An 18,497-nucleotide genomic window follows, 5' to 3' on the forward strand; every position below is an offset into this window, starting at 1 on the left:
CAAGGATGCAGTTTTGAGGCCCTCGTCTGCCGAGGAAGAGGCTTTGGCCTCTGTCCCAAAGCCGGTAAAAGATAATAAGAGGAATAGAGCCCCCGCCCTCGAAGATAAAAAATCGAAGAAGAGGACGGCTCGTAAGCCGAACAAGAATGCCATTCCTTTGACCGTAGAATCAGTTCTGCGTCTGAGGGATGAAGAAGAGGAAGAAGAAAAGAACGATGGGTCTGCTCTGGCGGCCCGAAAAAAGAAGACCACCGACGTTTCACAGGCAGCTGGATTGTTGGTGGTTCATAAGGCTCCGCCACGAATTGAGGATATATAGGAGAGAGATTCGGGTAGGGTCCCCGAGTTACTGAAAATCGAAGATATTTCCCATACGAGCCGACGGATGGGGGATATGTCTGAAGGGGCTCTTCCCGAATCTTTTCGAACCGAAGAGAATGCCCCAGATGACTCATTTGGGGCAGTAGCAATCGAAGGCTCGCCCACCTTCCCTGCTTTTTCCGCAGGGGCAATTCGGGAAGCCCAAGCTTTGGGGGCCCTCGAATTAGATAGGCCTCATAATGGAGAGGATCGTTTTCGTGACCTGTTCATCGGCGTCAAAGATACTGCCGGTACAAGTGACGCATCGAATCTTTTTCACGGAGTGCAGTGGGCTTTGAATCAGGTAGGCCTTAAATCATATGGTGTTACCTTTAAGTTTGCTTTTCTTTTCTGACTTCGTTTCTTCATTCTTTGCAGGTTGCGGCAGTTCACCGAGAATTATGCTCTAGATCCCGAACCGAGCTGCGTCGATACAAGGCCGAGCTTCAACAGGTTACGGAGGAGAGGAACTCCTTAAAGCTCCTTTTGGGCCAAAAGGGAGAGGAAATAAAAGACCTCCGAGCTGAGTTGGCCAGGGATTACCAAGATCAGATCGATTTCTCCGAGCAAGTAATAATGCTTTTAAAATCCTATGGGATTGATACCGGAATGATGGCTAATCTTTCGGTCTCGCAACTGCAGCAGAAAATCGAGATGATCGAAAAATTCTGTGAAGAAGTCGATGCGATAAGAGCACAGTCTTTGAAGTGGAAAAAAGGAATGGACCGCTTTGCTGCAGAGAAAGAAACTGCTCGAGCCCAATTGTCATCGGCCGAAACCCAACTTCAAAAACTGAAGGAGAAAAGCTCGGTCCAAGCAAGAAGGATAGAGAAGCTCGAGGCTCGGTTAGCCTCTGTACTTGCCAAGGTCGAATCTGACGCCGAGAAGGAAAAGGCTGATACGGATGCACTTGTGGCCGTCTATAGGGCCGATGCTGAAGCTGCCTAGGTCCAAGCAAGAGAGGCAGTCGATACTGCTGATACTCGAGCACATTGGGTCACTGAACTTGCTAAGTGCCGATCTCGGAGGGAGACCCTCGAGGAGATCCATGCTCAAGGTTTCGACCTCACTGAAGAGATAAAAAGGGCCAAAGAACTCGAAGCCGATGCTGAAGTCTTGGTTTCCGATGATGATGATGATAACAATGACGATGACGACGGGAGTAAGAGCGGTTCCGAGAACGGGGGGGGAGCCCGATAGAAAAGTGACCGCTCCTGTGGATGACCAGGAAGTTTAGTCCTTAATTTTTACGTTGTAATCAATCATGTAAACAATTTTGTATATAAAAATATCCTTTTTTTTGCCGACTTTCTCCTATTTTGTTTCTTGTCTTGTGTTATCCATGCCTTATGAATATTTTCACAACGATTTAAGCAACTTGAAACTTGAAATAAGGTAGCCCTTATGCTTAGTGGTCGAGTTGTGATTTTCTGAACATAGGCTTACTTAAACTTGGAGTGATGTAGCCATTAGGCTTATTAGTTGAGTCAGTAATTTTTTGAACATAGGCTTACTCAAACTTGGAGTGATGTAGCCCTTAGGCTTAGTAGTTGAGTCAGCAATTCGAGCTCGAAGAAATATAGCCCTTGGGCGTAGTGGTTGAGTGAGTGCTTGCTCAAACTCGAAATAAAAGTAGCTCGTAGGCTTAGTGGTCGAGTGAATGATCCAAACACGAAATAATGTAGCCCGTAGGCGTAATGGTCGAGTGAGTGCTCGCTCGAACTCGAAATAAAAGTAATCCGTAGAAGTCGAGTGAATGATTGGAACTCGAAATAATATAGCCCGTAGGCGTAATGGTCGAGTGAGTGCTTGCTCGAACTCGAAATAAAAGTAGCCTGTAGGCTTAGTAGTCGAGTGAATGATTCGAACTCGAAATAATGTAGCTCGTAGGCGTAATGGTTGAGTGAGTTCTTGCTCGAACTCGAAATAAAAGTAACTCGTAGGCTTAGTAGTCGAGTGAATGATTCGAACTTGAAATAATGTAGCCCGTAGGTGTAATGGTCGAGTGAGTGCTTGCTCGAACTCGAAATAAAAGTAGCCCGTAGGCTTAGTAGTTGAGTGAATGATTCGAACTCGAAATAATGTAGCCCATAGGCATAATGGTCGATTGAGTGCTTACTCAGACTCGGAGATTTATCTTAATTCTGTTTGCATAATAAATCTCAAAATGGAGGAATTTTTCTTGGATATAAGACATTAGTAAAGAGGAGAACTTTCTTTGGAAGTTATTTTACATGCGTTCATATTTTGCATCAGGGCTCGGTCCAACTACATGAGCATGGTTCGTTTTGACCATTTGGCTCTTACAACCTTTCCTATTGGAACCCCGTTGTTGCGAAATAACTTTCTTGCATTAGAACTCGATATATTTGAGGGCCTAATTCCCCCCCTCCCCCCAGTATTCGAGGTCTATTGTAAAAAGGCCTTGGATGCTGTCGTATTATTTCCAAGTACAGCACGATCATTAGTTGCCTCATTAAAAACCTTGCCGAAAACCCATTTGGGATAAAACCGGTCTAAGTAAAAAAAAAGAGTGCAACGCGTGCTTTCGGACTTAGGGCTTAGTATTGAAGGATCCATCGTAGCTCCTGACCGGACTTCTGCAGGGGTTAGTTTTGAAATGTAAATGAATATGGGAGGGTCGTACCTTAACAGTAGTATCATTTTAGATGCAACACATTCCAATTGCTTGATAGTTGTTTGCCATTTATAATGCGGAGCTTGTATGACCTCTTTTCCGATGTTTTCGAGAACCTGATATGGTCCTTCCCAGTTCAGTCCTAGTTTTCCTTCATTTGGATTTCGGGTATTGAGGGTAACTTTCCTTAGCATTAATTCCACGGGCTTAAAATGGCAGAGCTTGGTTCTTCGATTATAGTATCTTTCGATTCGTTGCTTCTGGGCGGCCAATTGGACGAGAACAGCTTCTCATTTTTCGTCCGATAATTCGAGGCTAGTGTTTATAGCCTTGTTATTTGATTCTTCTATTGTATATCAAAATCTGGCACTGGGTTCACCGATTTCGACTGGTATCAAGGCTTCGGAGCCATATACTAAGGAGAACGGGGTTGCTCCCGTACTAGATTTTGATGTTGTTCGATATGCCCAAAGAACTTCGGGTAGGATTTCTCTCCATTTTCCTTTAGTGTCGTTCAACTTCTTCTTTAGGTTTTGAATGATAGTTTTGTTTGTTAATTCAGCCTGTCCGTTCCCACTGGGTGATATAGTGTAGATAATATCCTTCTTATTTTGTGATCTTTGAAGAATTTTGTCACTTTGCTGCCGACAAACTGTTTCCATTGTCATACACTATTTCGGCGGGTATCCCGAATCGACACACGATATGATCCCAGATAAAGTCTATAACCTCTTTCTCTCTTACTTTCTCGAATGCCTGTGCTTCAACCCATTTAGAGAAATAGTCAGTCATAAATAAAATGAATTTAGCTTTACCTGGGGTCGATGGCAGAGGGCCGACGATGTCCATCCCCCATTTCATGAATGGCCATGGGGATAGGACTGAGTGAAGTTGCTCTCCGGGTTGATGGATCATTGGTGCAAACCTTTGACATTTGTGACATTTTCGAACGAACTCCTTTGCATCTTTGCCCATATCGACCCAATAATATGCTGCCCAGATTATTTTTCAGACTAATGAATTGGCACCGGAGTGGTTCCCATAAGTGCCTTTGTGCACCTCACGTAGGATGTAATCGGTATCTCCTGGTCCTAAGCACACTGCCAATGGTCCATCGAATGTCGTTCGATATAGCATTCCATCTGAAGCTAACGTGAATCGAGCAGCTTTGGTTCGTAGGGCCCTTGAATCTTTAGGGTTCGATGGGAGCTTTCCGTTCTTTAAGTATTCAATATACTTATTTCTCCAAACCCAGGTTAAGCTCGTAGAATTTATCTCGGCATGACCTTCTTCGATCACGGATCTCGAGAGTTGAACGACAGTCCCCGAGCTTAAGTCACCTTTCTCGACTGATGATCCCAAATTCGCAAGTGCATCAGCCTCACTGTTTTGCTTTCGTGGAACATGCTGTAAAGTCCATTGTTTGAAATGGTGCAAAGTGACATGTAGCTTGTCCAAATACCTTTGCATTCTATCTTCTCGAACTTCGAAGGTTTTGTTTACTTGACTTACCATCAGCCAAGAGTCACATTTGGCTTCAATGACTTCTGCTCCCAAGTTTTTAGCTAGCTCGAGACTTGCAATCATGGCCTCATACTCGGCCTCATTGTTAGTCAACCTGGTAGTTTTAATAGATTGCCTAATAGTGTTACCCGTGTGCGGCTTTAAAACTATGCCTAGACCGGACCCCTTCACGTTCGAAGCCCCATCCGTAAAAAGGGTCCATACCCTCGATGACGTACCTGATTTCAACAGGAGTTCTTTTTCGACTTCGGATACGAGGGTTGGCATGATATCGACCACGGAGTCTGCTAAAATTTGAGACTTGATAGCCGTACGGGGTTGATATTTGATATCATACCTACTGAGTTCGACGACCCATTTGGCCAATCGGCCTAATAGTTCGGGCTTGTGCAAAATATTACGAAGCGGGTAAGTAGTTAATACGCATATGGGGTGACATTGAAAGTACGATCTTAACTTTCTAGAGTCGCTTATCAGTGCAAGTGCCAATTTTTCTAGGTGCGGATATCTAGTTTCTGCTTCTCCTAAGGTCTGACTTATATAATAAACGGGAAATTGCGTACCTTGCTCTTCCCGAACTAGGACACCTCTTACTGCGATTTCCGATACTGCCAAGTACAAGCAAAGTTTTTTGTTTGTTTTCGGAGTGTGAAGTAGTGGTTGGCTCGATAGATATCGTTTTAGTTCTTCTAATGCCTGTTGGCATTTCGGGGTCCAAGCAAAATCGTTCTTCTTTTTGAGTAGAGAGAAAAATTTGTGACTTCGATCTGATGATCTCGAAATGAATCGGCTTAAGGCTGCAATCCGTCTCGTTAGCCTTTATACAGCTTTCACGCCGTCCACGATGGTGATGTATTCGATGGTCTTGATTTTATCGGGGTTAATCTCGATTCCCCGATTTGACACCATGAAGCCGAGGAACTTGCCCGAACCGACCCCGAAAGCACATTTCTCGGGGTTGAGCTTCATGTTGTATTTCCTTAAAATCTTGAACGTTTCCTGCAAATGGGTCAAATGGTCCTCTGCGCGCAGGGACTTAACTAGCATGCCATCAATATAAACTTCCATTTATTTACCTATTTGTTCTTCGAATATTTTATTTACTAGGCGTTGGTAAGTAGCCCCTGCATTTTTTAGCCTGAAGGGCATCACATTATAACAATATATTCCATATTTGGTGACAAATGAATCTTTTCCTGGTCCTCCGGGTTCATCTGGATTTGATTATACTCGGAATAGGCATCGAGAAAAGTAAGGATCTCGTGGCCGGTAGTGGCATCGATCATACGATCGATGTTGGGTAGCGGAAAAGAATCTTTGGGGCATGCTTTGTTCAAATCCGTATAGTCCACACACATTCTAAGTTTGTTCCCTTTTTTAGGCACTACAACTACATTGGCTAACCATTAGGGATATTTCACCTCCCGAATGGACCCTATCTTAGGAAGTTTGGTTACCTCGTCCTTTATGAATGCATGCTTTACCTCGGACTGGGTCTTCTCTTTTGCTTCACCGGTCTAAACCTAGGGTCCAAGCTTAGCCGATGCATCGTTATGTCCGGTGGGATCCCTGTTATATCTAGATGGGACAAGGCAAAGCAATCAATATTATCGATAAGAAATTGAATAAGTTTATTCCTGAGTTCCCAGTACTTGATTAGTGTGACTTGCTCCAGTTTCTCAATCGTTGATTTGGTGGCGTCGGAGTCATCGGGAATCGCGAAGTATCGAGGGATCCTCTGATCATCACCTTCTTCGATCTTCTGATTATCTTGTTGGGTCAAAGCCGATGTCTGTGATTGCTATTTACTATCTCGTTCCCCTTCGGAGCCCGATCCCTTTGTTGGCGAAGGCGAGGATATTGGTTTTGCTTCCTAGATGGCGAACATTTCTCTTGCAGTTGGTTGTTCTCCGTACACTGTTTTGACTACTCTCGGTGTTGGGAATTTAAGGACCTGGTGTAGGGTCGAAGGTACAGCTCTCATATTGTGGATCCATGGCCTTCCGAAAAGGGCGTTGTATCTCATGTCGCCTTTGATCACGTGGAACTTCATTTCCAGGATGGTTTCAACCACGTTTATTGGTAGAATTATCTCGCCTTTGGTGGTTTCACATGCCATATTGAATCCGTTTAGAACCAGGGTTGCGGGTATGATCTGGTCCTGCAGGCCGCGCTATTCTACGACCTTCAATCTGATGATGTTGGCCGAGCTATCTGGATCAATCAACACACGCTTAACTTTAGTTTTATTCATGAGTACGGATATTACCAGTGCATCGTTATGAGGTTGTATGACTCCTTCTGCATCTTTATCATTGAAGGACAGAGTTCCTATGGGTGTGTAATCTTGAGTTCGAGATCGCTTTTCTCTCACAATCAATGTCTTAGTGCGTTTAAGCACTGGTCCCTGGGGGGTATCGGCGCCGCCAATGATCATGTGAATGACGTGCTGTGGTTCTTCTTAATCGTTTTGCTTTCCGAAATCCCTGTTCTTAAAATGGTTCTTCGCTCTATCGCCCAAAAATTCTCGAAGGTGCCCTTTGTTGAATAACCGAGTTACTTCCTCTCTTAGTTGCCTGCAATCTTCCGTTATGTGGCCATGAGTGCCATGATATTCGCACATTTGATTGGGATTCCTTTGGGTAGGATTGGTCTGCATGGGTCGAGGCCATTTAGTGTCTTTGATGCGTCCGATGGCCGAGACGATGGCGGATGCATCAATGTTGAAGTTATATTCCGATAACCGAGGTGCTTCCTTAGATCCGGCAGGCCTATCGAACCTACTTCTGTTCATCAGCCCCCGGGACCCTTGACCTCAATCACTTCTCTTGTTATTTTTCCCGGGGTTATGTCTCGATTCTCTGACTCTGTGGCTTCCGTTGTACGGTTGGTATCGATCCCTAATCGGACCTCGTTCTCGATTAATATCCCTTCGAATAGCGGGTTCAAAACCTAATTGATCATCTTCGACCCTAATTTTTGATTGGTACCGATTGTGCACGTCGGCCAACGTGATAGCTGGGTATTCGATCAGGTTATGCTTTAATCATCGTGAAACTGTCGAACTTCATTCGTTCAAACCTTGAGTGAAAGCCTAAACAGCCCAATCGTCTGTGACTGGTGGCAAGCCCATTCGTTCCATTTGAAAACGAGATACGAACTCCCTCAGCATCTCGTTATACTTTTGTCTTACCTTGAAGAGGTCTAATTTCCTTGTTGCGACTTTTATGGCGCCAGCATGTGCTTTCACAAAAGAATCTGCTAACATGGCGAACAATTCGATGGAATTTGGTAGTAGGTTGTGATACCAAATCATTGCCCCCTTTGAGAGGGTCTCTCCGAATTTTTGTAAAACACAGATTCGATTTCATCGTCTTCTAAATCAGTGCTCTTGATGGCACATGTGTAAGAAGTGACGTGCTCGTTGGGATCGGTCATTCTATTATATTTGGGGATTTCGGGCATACGAAATGTTTTGGGGATTGGTTTCGGGGCTGCGCTCGAGGGAAAAGGTTTTTGCACGAATTTTTTCGAATCCAACCCTTTTATCATTGGTGGAGCTCTCGGGATCTGATCAACCCTAGAGTTATAAGTTTCTACTTTTTTATCGTTGGCTTCGACTCGCTTTGTGAGTTCCTCGAGCAATTTAGCAATTTCGGGAGTAGTCCCCGATTCTTGCTCACTTGACTTCACTATGGCTGGCTCCGTTCTGTGGGTGATTTCTCGAGGTGTATTGGGCTCCGGCCTGCTTTATAGCTGGGTTTGGATCTGCAACTGAGCTATTGCTGCATGTTGGGCTTGCAACATTTCGAAAAACATACGCAAGCTAACGTCGTTTTCCTCTACTACATTATGGGTATCTCGAGTTGTAGATCGAGTGCCACCATGGCTGTTATTCTCGGGCTCAGCATGTAGGTTCGCCTCAATGGCTACATGCGAATTGATATCTATTGGCGCTCCGATTCGAGCTCCAACGGCGTTTACAAGTGGTCTTTCAGTACTAGGTGTCAAGTTGTTGTTTTCGTCTTGAAGACCGGCCCCATTGTCGATTGGTGAAGCCATTTGATTGGTGGTTAGTCGTAGCTAATCCGAAATTCAAGATATTTTAGGAAACAAGCGCAAAACACAATGGCGTGTTTTTTTAGATTCATATCAAATAACCACTGTTATCCTTAGCCCCACGGTGGGCGCCAAACTGTTTACCCGAAAAAACGGATAAAGTTAAATTTATACATAGTTCTAAGAATACGTGGTACAGCTTAATACAAATTATAGAGATAAATAGAAATACCCAATATAGGTCGAAAAGAATGCTAAATAGATAAGGTTGCAAGGAAGATGAAATTTAGACTAGACCAGTGGAATCAATTTAAGAAGCTTGAAAGAACAACTCTTTACTATCGAGAATATGGTATTTGGATTACAATGTAAGCATAAAACTTGCCCCCTACAGAAATGATAACCATCCCTTTTATAGTAGAGGGATCTTACTTTAGATATAATTAAAAATACATAGTGGGAGGCCTATGATAAATCAGCTCTTTCACAATTCTTGCCGAGATTCTCTCCTCTAGTAGGATTGCAACGGCTCTTGTCTATGAGCTCGATATTGACTTGAGTTTTCGAGCTCTCGATCTTGGCTCGAGCCCGATTCTGACTCGGACCCTTGAAATGATCCGGGGTCAATGTTGGTCGGTCTTTGGATCATAAGCTCGATAACTTCACTTTGCATCATAGTTCGATTTGGTTTCGGGCTCGATAGTGATATCGGCCCCTCGGACTCGAAACTTGTCTGTTCCATCTTCGGAACGCATCTCGAAGTTTCGCTTCGATCAATTATGTTTCGAACTCGATCGATCATACGAAGGCCGAAATCTATTTTGACTGTATACAGATATCTTGTTCTTTTGTATTATATAATTTTTTAATAATTTTTGCGGGTCATAGAGCATGTCAACCAATAATTCTGACTAAGGGGTTCGTCATGTATTATATATACATCAGGAATAATTATACCAATATTGTAAAATGTTCAAAACATATTATACAACGTGACATGTGTTAAACATGGGGTCGGGTTGTTACACAATCTATATTATTATAAAAGTATGAATACAATGTCGGTTTGTAAAAATAACCTTATAATATTAAGCATAATAACTCATAATAAAAGGACATAATCGGAATTTTAGATACTAGCCTTGTTATCCTATTAGTTTTAGGACATAATACTACACTTTAGGAATTCTACATGATTATCTTTAGGAATCCTATTAGTATAATTACTTTCGGGCATAGATATATAATACTACATGTTAGCATGTATACCTAATACCTTTAGGAACACGTTATGTTTCCTTTTAATATAATTACTTTCGGGGTAGAGACATATTTTTAGTCATGTAATCCTATTACATTTAGGATATACTTCTTACAAATTTCTATTACTAATTTAATTTAAAAATGTATTATAAATGTCCTATTACTAATTTAATTTTAGAATGTATTATATTGTCCAAATCCATTTAGAAAAAAGAGAGCTTTTATTATTATAAAAGTATAAATACAATATTAATAGACAAAAAATAGCCCTAAAATATTAAATGGAAGAGCTCATAGGGAATGGACATAACTGCAATAACCTATGTTTTGGACTAATTTGAGAATATATTATATTGTCCAAATCCATTTAGAAACAGGAGAGCCTATATTATTATAAAAATACAAATACAATATTAATAGACCAAAATAGCCCTAAAATATTAAATGGAATAACTCATAGAGAAAGAACATAACTGTAATAACCTATTTTTTGGACTACAATACCTTCTATGATAATTTTTAATTTTTAATCAAATTAAAAAATTTGTCTATTATAAAATTTAATAAAATCAATTTCATAAGAATCCTCCGTATTGACAATACATTACCACACCATAATATCCAATACCAAAAAAAACTAAAAGTAATATTAAATGGACTGCATAAAGAGTTAAAATTGAGAAAACAATATCCCCATGATAATATATTTTTATATTATATTTCAACGGTTTTCCTACTCAAATAATATTTTTTTATTAATTTTTCGTGTAATACTGAAAAATACCCAATTATTAAACAATAACTAAGGAAATATTTAAGAATATAAATGTGTGAGAAAGAGAAAAAAAAATGATTGGTAAGAGTCAATACCATAAATGATTCTACAAACATAAAAATCTAAAAGTGAAATGTCATATCAATTTACTCTTTGATAATAAAATTTATGGCGGATAAAATCTAATTAAGATTAAATATTCAAAACAAGAGATGAACTAATATTAAGATCTTAATTAACATAGAATAAATTATTTTTTATGTTAAAACTAAATAATTAAATCTTTTAATTAATTATTTAACAAGAGAATCTAATTCAATTATTTTTTAAATTTATTATATGAGTAAAATTCTTATTCAAGTTTTAAAAAAAAACTTAGGATACATAAATTTTTTTCATAAAAAGAGCGTTAGAGATTAAAAAAATTAGAACACAAAATAAAAATATTAGTATATTATTAAGAATTAAAATGCTATACAGGTGTTTGAGGAAGCACAATCAAAGCTAAATTTTAAATAAGAACAAACTTTCAAGACTATATTATAAAGAGTCGACTCTGGTATAGCGGGATTATTCTTTGTAGATGCCTCTGCCGGAATCAAATAATATTTCTATGTCATGCATTATTTGCAAATATCATATCAAGGAGGCATTATATTGTTAGCAATAATAGCAAGTGGTGTATCAATATCGATTTTATTGTGAGGCCGCCCACTTTAGATTTGATATACCTTTTCAAACAACTTAAATAACTATCATAAATATATCAAAGCAGACCAATGGTGCTAAATTTATAAGAAAAATAAAATTGATAATATGGGATGAAGCACTTATGGCTAAGTGTCAAACGATCTAAATAATTGTCCGGAGTTCTAGAGATACATTGGATATTAATGAACCATTTGATGAAAATTAATGGGTTGGGAGGTGATTTCTGTCAATTACTACCAGTAGTTCTAAAATTGACAAAAGCAGAGACTGTAAAAGCTAGCTTGCCAATATACTTCTAGCCTCAAATGATAAAGATTCAACTGACAAGAAATATAAAGTAAGAACAGATCCAGTATTCAGTGTCTTCTTGCTTCGTGTCGAAAACGAAGAAGAGTATCCAATAAAAGATGATTTTGTTCTTCCTGAACACTTAGTTATCAACCTCAATGATAATAGTAGTGCATTTAATAAGAGAAATATTTCTATCATTAGATTAAAATGCAATTTGTGCAACTCGCATGATAGAATTAAAAAGTTATCTTAGCTAGCAGAAATGAATATGTTGATCAATTAAATAAAAGGTTGATTGCAAAATTTTATAGTAAAAATAAAATGTTTTTCAGTTTTTGACTCAGCAGAAAATGATACCAATAATTACTGCCTAGAAGAATACTTAAATACTTTAATATCAAATTGCCTTATAAAGTTCTACCATACATGTTTGTTGTCAAGTTTATTATTTCTTAAGTATGTTAGTGTCACCGTATATATAATAAACTAAGTTAAAATTGATCTTCCATTGTATATAGGTTGATTTTGAAGAAAAATATGCCTGTCATGCTACTGGAAAACTTAGATACACTGAATAGCTTATGTAATGGCACACAGATGGTATATAGAAGTTTTGACAATAACGTCACACATGCAAAAATTATGATACTGGTCAATGTACTTCTAAGTTTATTCTTATCCCTGAATTCAACTTTGGTCTTCCGAAATTAAGGAATATATTTTTAAATTTGTGTGAAAATAATTTTTAGTATGTTTATGTTTTGCAAATATAATAAATAACGTACAAGGACAAACATCCTAAATATTGGACTATATTTACTGCAATATGTTTTCTTGCACGAACAACTGTATGTTGCACTTTCAAGAGGGATATCAAGATTGGCAACAAGAAGAGTTCTAGTTAAGGCAGAGCAAATCATTAGGAGGAAACACACACAAAAAAAAATATTATCCACAAAGAAGTGTTCGGCAAAATACCATCACATTAAATACTTTTAAACTATACTCCCTCTGGTCCACTTTAAGGTTCATATGGTTAATTATATTGTTAACCAATGCTAAAAGGTAGATTTCTTAATATATGTGAAAGCAACCAAAAAATCACTTAAAGTGGAACAAAGGAAGTAATACATAATTATCTAACTAACATGATAAAATTGATCATTTGTAAGTTTTGATAATGTCCTTTTATTTTAAATTTATGTATTATGCTAATGTAATAATATTTTTCGCCATTTAGATTATTGTTGTATTATTATACATAAAATTTCTCTCATTAACTAAATTTTATTGTTCTTTCATATAAATAAATATTTAAACATTCACGTGTCATTATTAACGTGCAACGCACGTTCATAGATACTACTTCCTAATAGTAAATGATCAAGAGCCCATATCTTTTTTTTCCACTAGTTTTCATTACTTAATTGATCTATATTCCAAAGAAAAATATAAAACCAGTTACAGCGTATTTTTGAGCCAGTTTATACACCCATTTCAATTTTCCAATCGCAGGCAAAAACTCCAAAGAATTAAAGGTTTCTTTTCTCAAGAATTAAAGTGTTTTTAATCTCTCCTATATTTATAAGAGGTAGCCATTTTCCTATTACAAATTATTAAATTACATTTGTTACTATTGTTTTCAGTTGCAGCTAGGAAAATTAACGAAACAGATTATTAGATTCCATTTTGTTACTATTGTTTTCAGATTACTAAATAAGAATTTAGATTTTCATCGGCCAAAAAATGTACAAAACCAACGTTCTTATAACTCAACTCCTTATAGATAATCATAAAATTTAATTTGACAACGATCATCCAATAAAAAAATAGAAAAAATGATATTTTATTGCCGCTCTCAAAATAATAGCCGAATATATATATATATATATATATATATATATATATATATATATATATATATATATATATATATATATATATATATATATATTATATATATATATATATATATATATATATATATATATATATATATATATATATATATACTTTTTCGGCTACCAAATGTAAATAGTTTCTTACTCGGGCTAAAAGTGATAATATCCCAAAAAATAACTCAATCACAAAAAATTTCGCGCATAAACAAAACTTGAAAAAAAAAATGAAGGAATAGAATGATCATTTTATCCCTAATTATGAGGTCCTTCTAAACGAAGATAATCGTACAAGACTCCATTAAAGGCAGTGAGAGCATTTGTTTGTGTAAGAAAAATTGTGTTTGGTCCTTTGACAAGTAAATTGCCTTGTATTCCAATGCTGTAAAGCCAATATAATCCATGTATACCATGTCTTGCAATTACATTACTTCCCCCTATAAATCCTGTTGAAAATAGAGGTTCTTGCGCTTTTTCATCATTGACACGAACCTTAAGAAAAAAAATAAGAAAATAAAAAATTGAACTTTCATGCAAGTAATTTTTCGATCGAATAACAAGAATGTCAACTCAAATATTGTGACCAAAAAAAGGGAAGCAGCCGCTAATACTTGCATTAGGGTAGGTTGTCTATATCACATCTTGGAGTGTGGCCCTTCCCTGACCCTGCGTGAACGCGTGATGCCTTGTGCACCAGACTGCCCTTTTTTAAAAAAAATTGTGTTTGTGTGTGTTGTTGAAATAATAAGTCAAGTAATTAATTTATAAGGGTGAGATTAATTACATGGAGTTCAGATTCATGAGCTGCTGCAAGAGCTAATTGGAGAGTGTAATTTGAGGCCTTGTTAACACTTCCAAGGTTAAATATAATACTCCATGTTGTAGCTTCATATTTGTTGTTTCCTACCTTTCTGCAAAAGAATTCATCAGCAACTACAATATATTGTTATCAGAATTTGAACATTGTGTTCGAGTTTGGAATTTTACCCCAACTCAATTGATTTATTGGGCCGAACTCTATTATTTGTACTTATTTTGTGAATTTTTTAATATTATGAACATTTTCGGATGAGTCTGTTAGTCTTTAGCTACATCGGTCCCTAATATATATATATATATATATATATATATATATATATATGAAGCTATAATAACATACCTTGTGACATGAGCGAAAAACCAATCTCTTGAATACTTGCTAGTCGCAACATTGTAGACGAGATCTTTTATAGGATATAAAACACTGTATTGTTCCCATAGACCATATTGCTTAAATCTACAAAACCAAAATGGGGTAATTACAGTTTGAACTATAACGCTGGATTTAGAAAAATAACATGCACACACTGTAGTTATGAAATACAGTAAACTTTGCTCATTCGTAAAATTTCTTTAATTGTAATGACGTTTTCTAAAATTATCAAATGCTACCAAGTGAAGCATGAAAACATTGAGAAGTTCGTAAAAAGAAATAGGTAAGAGTTAATTTCAAGTATAGTCATTAAGCTTTAGTCATTAAAACACCAACTGAACTTTATATATTATCGCTGTAAAGTCATTAAACTTTATTCACTATAATAATAAGTCAAAGAATTATTTTTTGTCATAGTAAAGTCACAAAATTTTCCACTATAATAGCGAAATCACTAAGTTTTATCCAATATAACGATAAAAATCTATCCATTTTGATTTTACTGTTATAGTAAGCAAAAATCTCAAACTTTGCTATTATAATGAGTAAAGTTACGCAGGAAAGCAAATTTGTGGAACTTACATTGATTCAGAGTTGTTTTGATATTTGTGAACTTTATATTGTGGAGGTGGACTTGGAATAAAGAATTCAGTAGCTGTGCGATCTGGCACTCCAATTTCCCATAGTGTGGCTCCATTTCTTGGAGGTTTATACACCAAACTCCCTAATTTAATACTAGAACCTGTATTTTGGTACAAATGAAATACCAAAAAAAAGATTAGATATCCCGTCTCAATTTATATAACGATATTTGACTGGACATAGAGTTTAAATTTTGTAACTTTTAACAAATGAGTGAGTAAGTAAGAAAGTAATTACCTGGAGTAACTTTAACATTTTGAGTGTATTTGTAATCCCCGATAAATCCTGGGACTATTGCATACAAGTTATATGTACTAGATATGACATTTTTTATGATGAAGTTTCCATTTGTCTCTGTTTTAGTCCAAAACTGGTAACTCTGAAAATTTAAAACAAAATACACAAATAAAAGATTTTTATGAATTTTATCAAAAGAAATTCAGGGGAAAAAACAAGTGTAAAGACTTAGGAAATTAAAGTTTTGAAAATCTTTCCACAAATAAATTAAACACCTGGAAACAAAAAAAGTATAAATCATTTTACACTTTACTTTATTTTCTATTTGCCATGATCCAGCTTCTCCAGGTGGCGCTAACCCTATATATGCATTAGATGCAGGTACATCTCTTTTATTGATAAACCTTTCAAAAAAAGGGAAATAATAATAGCCAGTAAGTCAATAAAACAAGTTACCTGCTAAAATAGGTAAAAGTAACTTGACGGTATAAGAATTTCTTACAATAACGATATATATAATTTAAACTCTTAAAAATACTCTCTTTACATAGTGATACATATATAATATGTTGCAGATATATAGTAGAGAAAGAATAGGAAAATACCAATCATTAACAAAGAGTTGGCCTGTAACTGTTCCTCTTTGGTTAGATTTAACGTAGTCTTGTGAAAGTGGAAATTCAGAAGGCCAACTTGCAACTTCTTGATTCATCTGTGAATTTGATTATTCGTCAGAAAAATAATTTACTAAATTCACTTTTTAAAACTGCCAAAATTTGTGCTCTCTCTATGTCATTTCACGCGGCAAGGTTCGAAGTATAAGAGTCAGAATATTTCAGTACATATATTTGTCACATAAATTGAAACAGAGGAAGTGTAAGAATACGAGTACGAGCTCATTAATACATACTTTTTTCTTCGCATCATTCCATAGTACAGAAGGATTTTCCTTAGCTGAGGCATCAGAGTAAAGATACACAAACACAGGGCCAACGACTTTTTTCCATGCTTCTCCATGTTGAAATTTAATTGCTAAATCTTCTCCTGCATAATGTGTACTAAAAAATACCTGCAATTTTGAATAATAAAATATATAGTTAAGATTTCTACAGTTAGGAGTAAAAGAAACTTAGCAAGTGACACATTAATTATAAAATTTATTTAAGTAATTAATTCATCACTTACACTAAGCACAGTTGGACCAACATGTGAAGTAAGGTCTTGTTTAAAAGGACCTCCAGTACGAAATTCATTGCTTGGATTAATCATCCAAAATCCTACTGGAGGGTTACTACATACCCACCCGCGAACTTTATCGTTTATGTTATCATTTGCGTAGTAGTACTTGTCATCCACCTGCATATAATATATTTCGAACTCAATATATTAAATGAGCTGTGGTAAAATCACGAACTTGAAATATAACCATAAAATCCAAATCCAAGATCCAACTCTATATATAAATAATGCTTTCCCTATCATTTCCCTGGATTACGAAGTGATTAATCCTCTCGAATTATCTAATAATTGGCTTCAACATTTACTTGCTAATTTTATAGTTTTGTAGCTATACCGCCCTCTTTAGGTAACGAGCATTGAAACAATGAGCTTTTGCCACGGCCATGTTTAAATATTAAGGTATTGTTTGCTTTGGTCCGATCTTTCTAGCCGCCTCAATTCTTTTGGATCTCACAGTTTTGTCCCCTTGGCTTCCTGCCTATAATGCGCTAGTAACAATTGAATTCTGAACTCGCTCTTGTATATATATTGTCCCTAACTTTCTCTAGGATTTACCTTAGTCAAGTTTCACAACGAACCTTTGTCGAATTCAACCGCCGGCGGTTCATGGACTGTTATTGCTTTGTCTTCCAACCTCCCTATGCCCCGTCTAGCCCCATCTACATACGTGGCCCAAACTATGATGTTAATTTTTAAAATCTCGGATTCGAACCCTGAGTACGAAGTCGTCTTTGCTAGGAGCTTTATCCTCGTAATGTAGAACTTCCCAGAAAGAATCCAAATTTAGTTAAACCCCATTAATGCAAATACCAGACACCGAATGAAAAACAAAAACAAAAAACCTTGAATTTTCCAACACACACAAAAACATGCCAATAACAGGATTATACCTCTCCTTTTAGATCTGGATTGGCTGGATTTGTAAGTAGAACAGCTTCTTTGAAGTCAAGCACCTTGCCTTTTTCTCGATCCTCTTGCGTTGGCATGACACGTTGCCTCTCATCCGAGACAGCCATGTAATGAAACCTATTCATAAATATGCATTTTCAATACTATATATATCCAACTTTTGGAAAAAATGTGTTTTTCGTTAATAATGAAAAATATTAGATAAAATACATGTCTTGAAGCTTGAACACCACATTGAGTTGTTGAATAATTGTAGGGGATATTCTTCTGAACGTTCAACCATAGCATAAGTATAAAATACTGGCGTATCGCGTCCCATTACAAACCTGAAAAATTGGTCTCTCGAAATATCAGCAAGATATAACATCTATACTGACAATGTAAACAAAAGTATATATTAGTTGCTTAAACGATAACTACAAAATGGTCCATATAAGCAGTGGCATAGCCCGAAATTCAGTCAATGGTGTTCAAACATTAAACTAAGCCAATAAATTTTATTGTCGATAAATGGTGTACAAAAAATTTTAAATCGATTTACGCAACATTTAGATAAATAATAAAAAAACTTTTAATAGAACTATAGTTCTATAAATAAAATTTAAATAACAAAAAGACAATATTATAAATTTTACTAATAAAAGTAAGCATAAAACCAAAGGAAAGAGAGTTGAGAGAATTTGTAGTTGTAGAGAGCTTTTGTTGAAGAAATTTTTGTAGAGCTTGACTTTTGAATTATAAAATTTATTGAAGAAATAA

The 18,497-nt window shown here is 36.6% G+C and overlaps 1 pseudogene; it reads right to left on the reverse strand.

The window, feature by feature from the left end:
* Window positions 1-13,774: 13,774 nt before the first annotated feature.
* LOC104095823 (uncharacterized) overlaps window positions 13,775-18,497 on the reverse strand; it is a 30,615-nt pseudogene continuing 25,892 nt past the window's right edge.

The sequence above is a fragment of the Nicotiana tomentosiformis genome, chromosome 5, assembly GCF_000390325.3.
Source record: "Nicotiana tomentosiformis chromosome 5, ASM39032v3, whole genome shotgun sequence".
Lineage (NCBI taxonomy): Eukaryota > Viridiplantae > Streptophyta > Magnoliopsida > Solanales > Solanaceae > Nicotiana > Nicotiana tomentosiformis.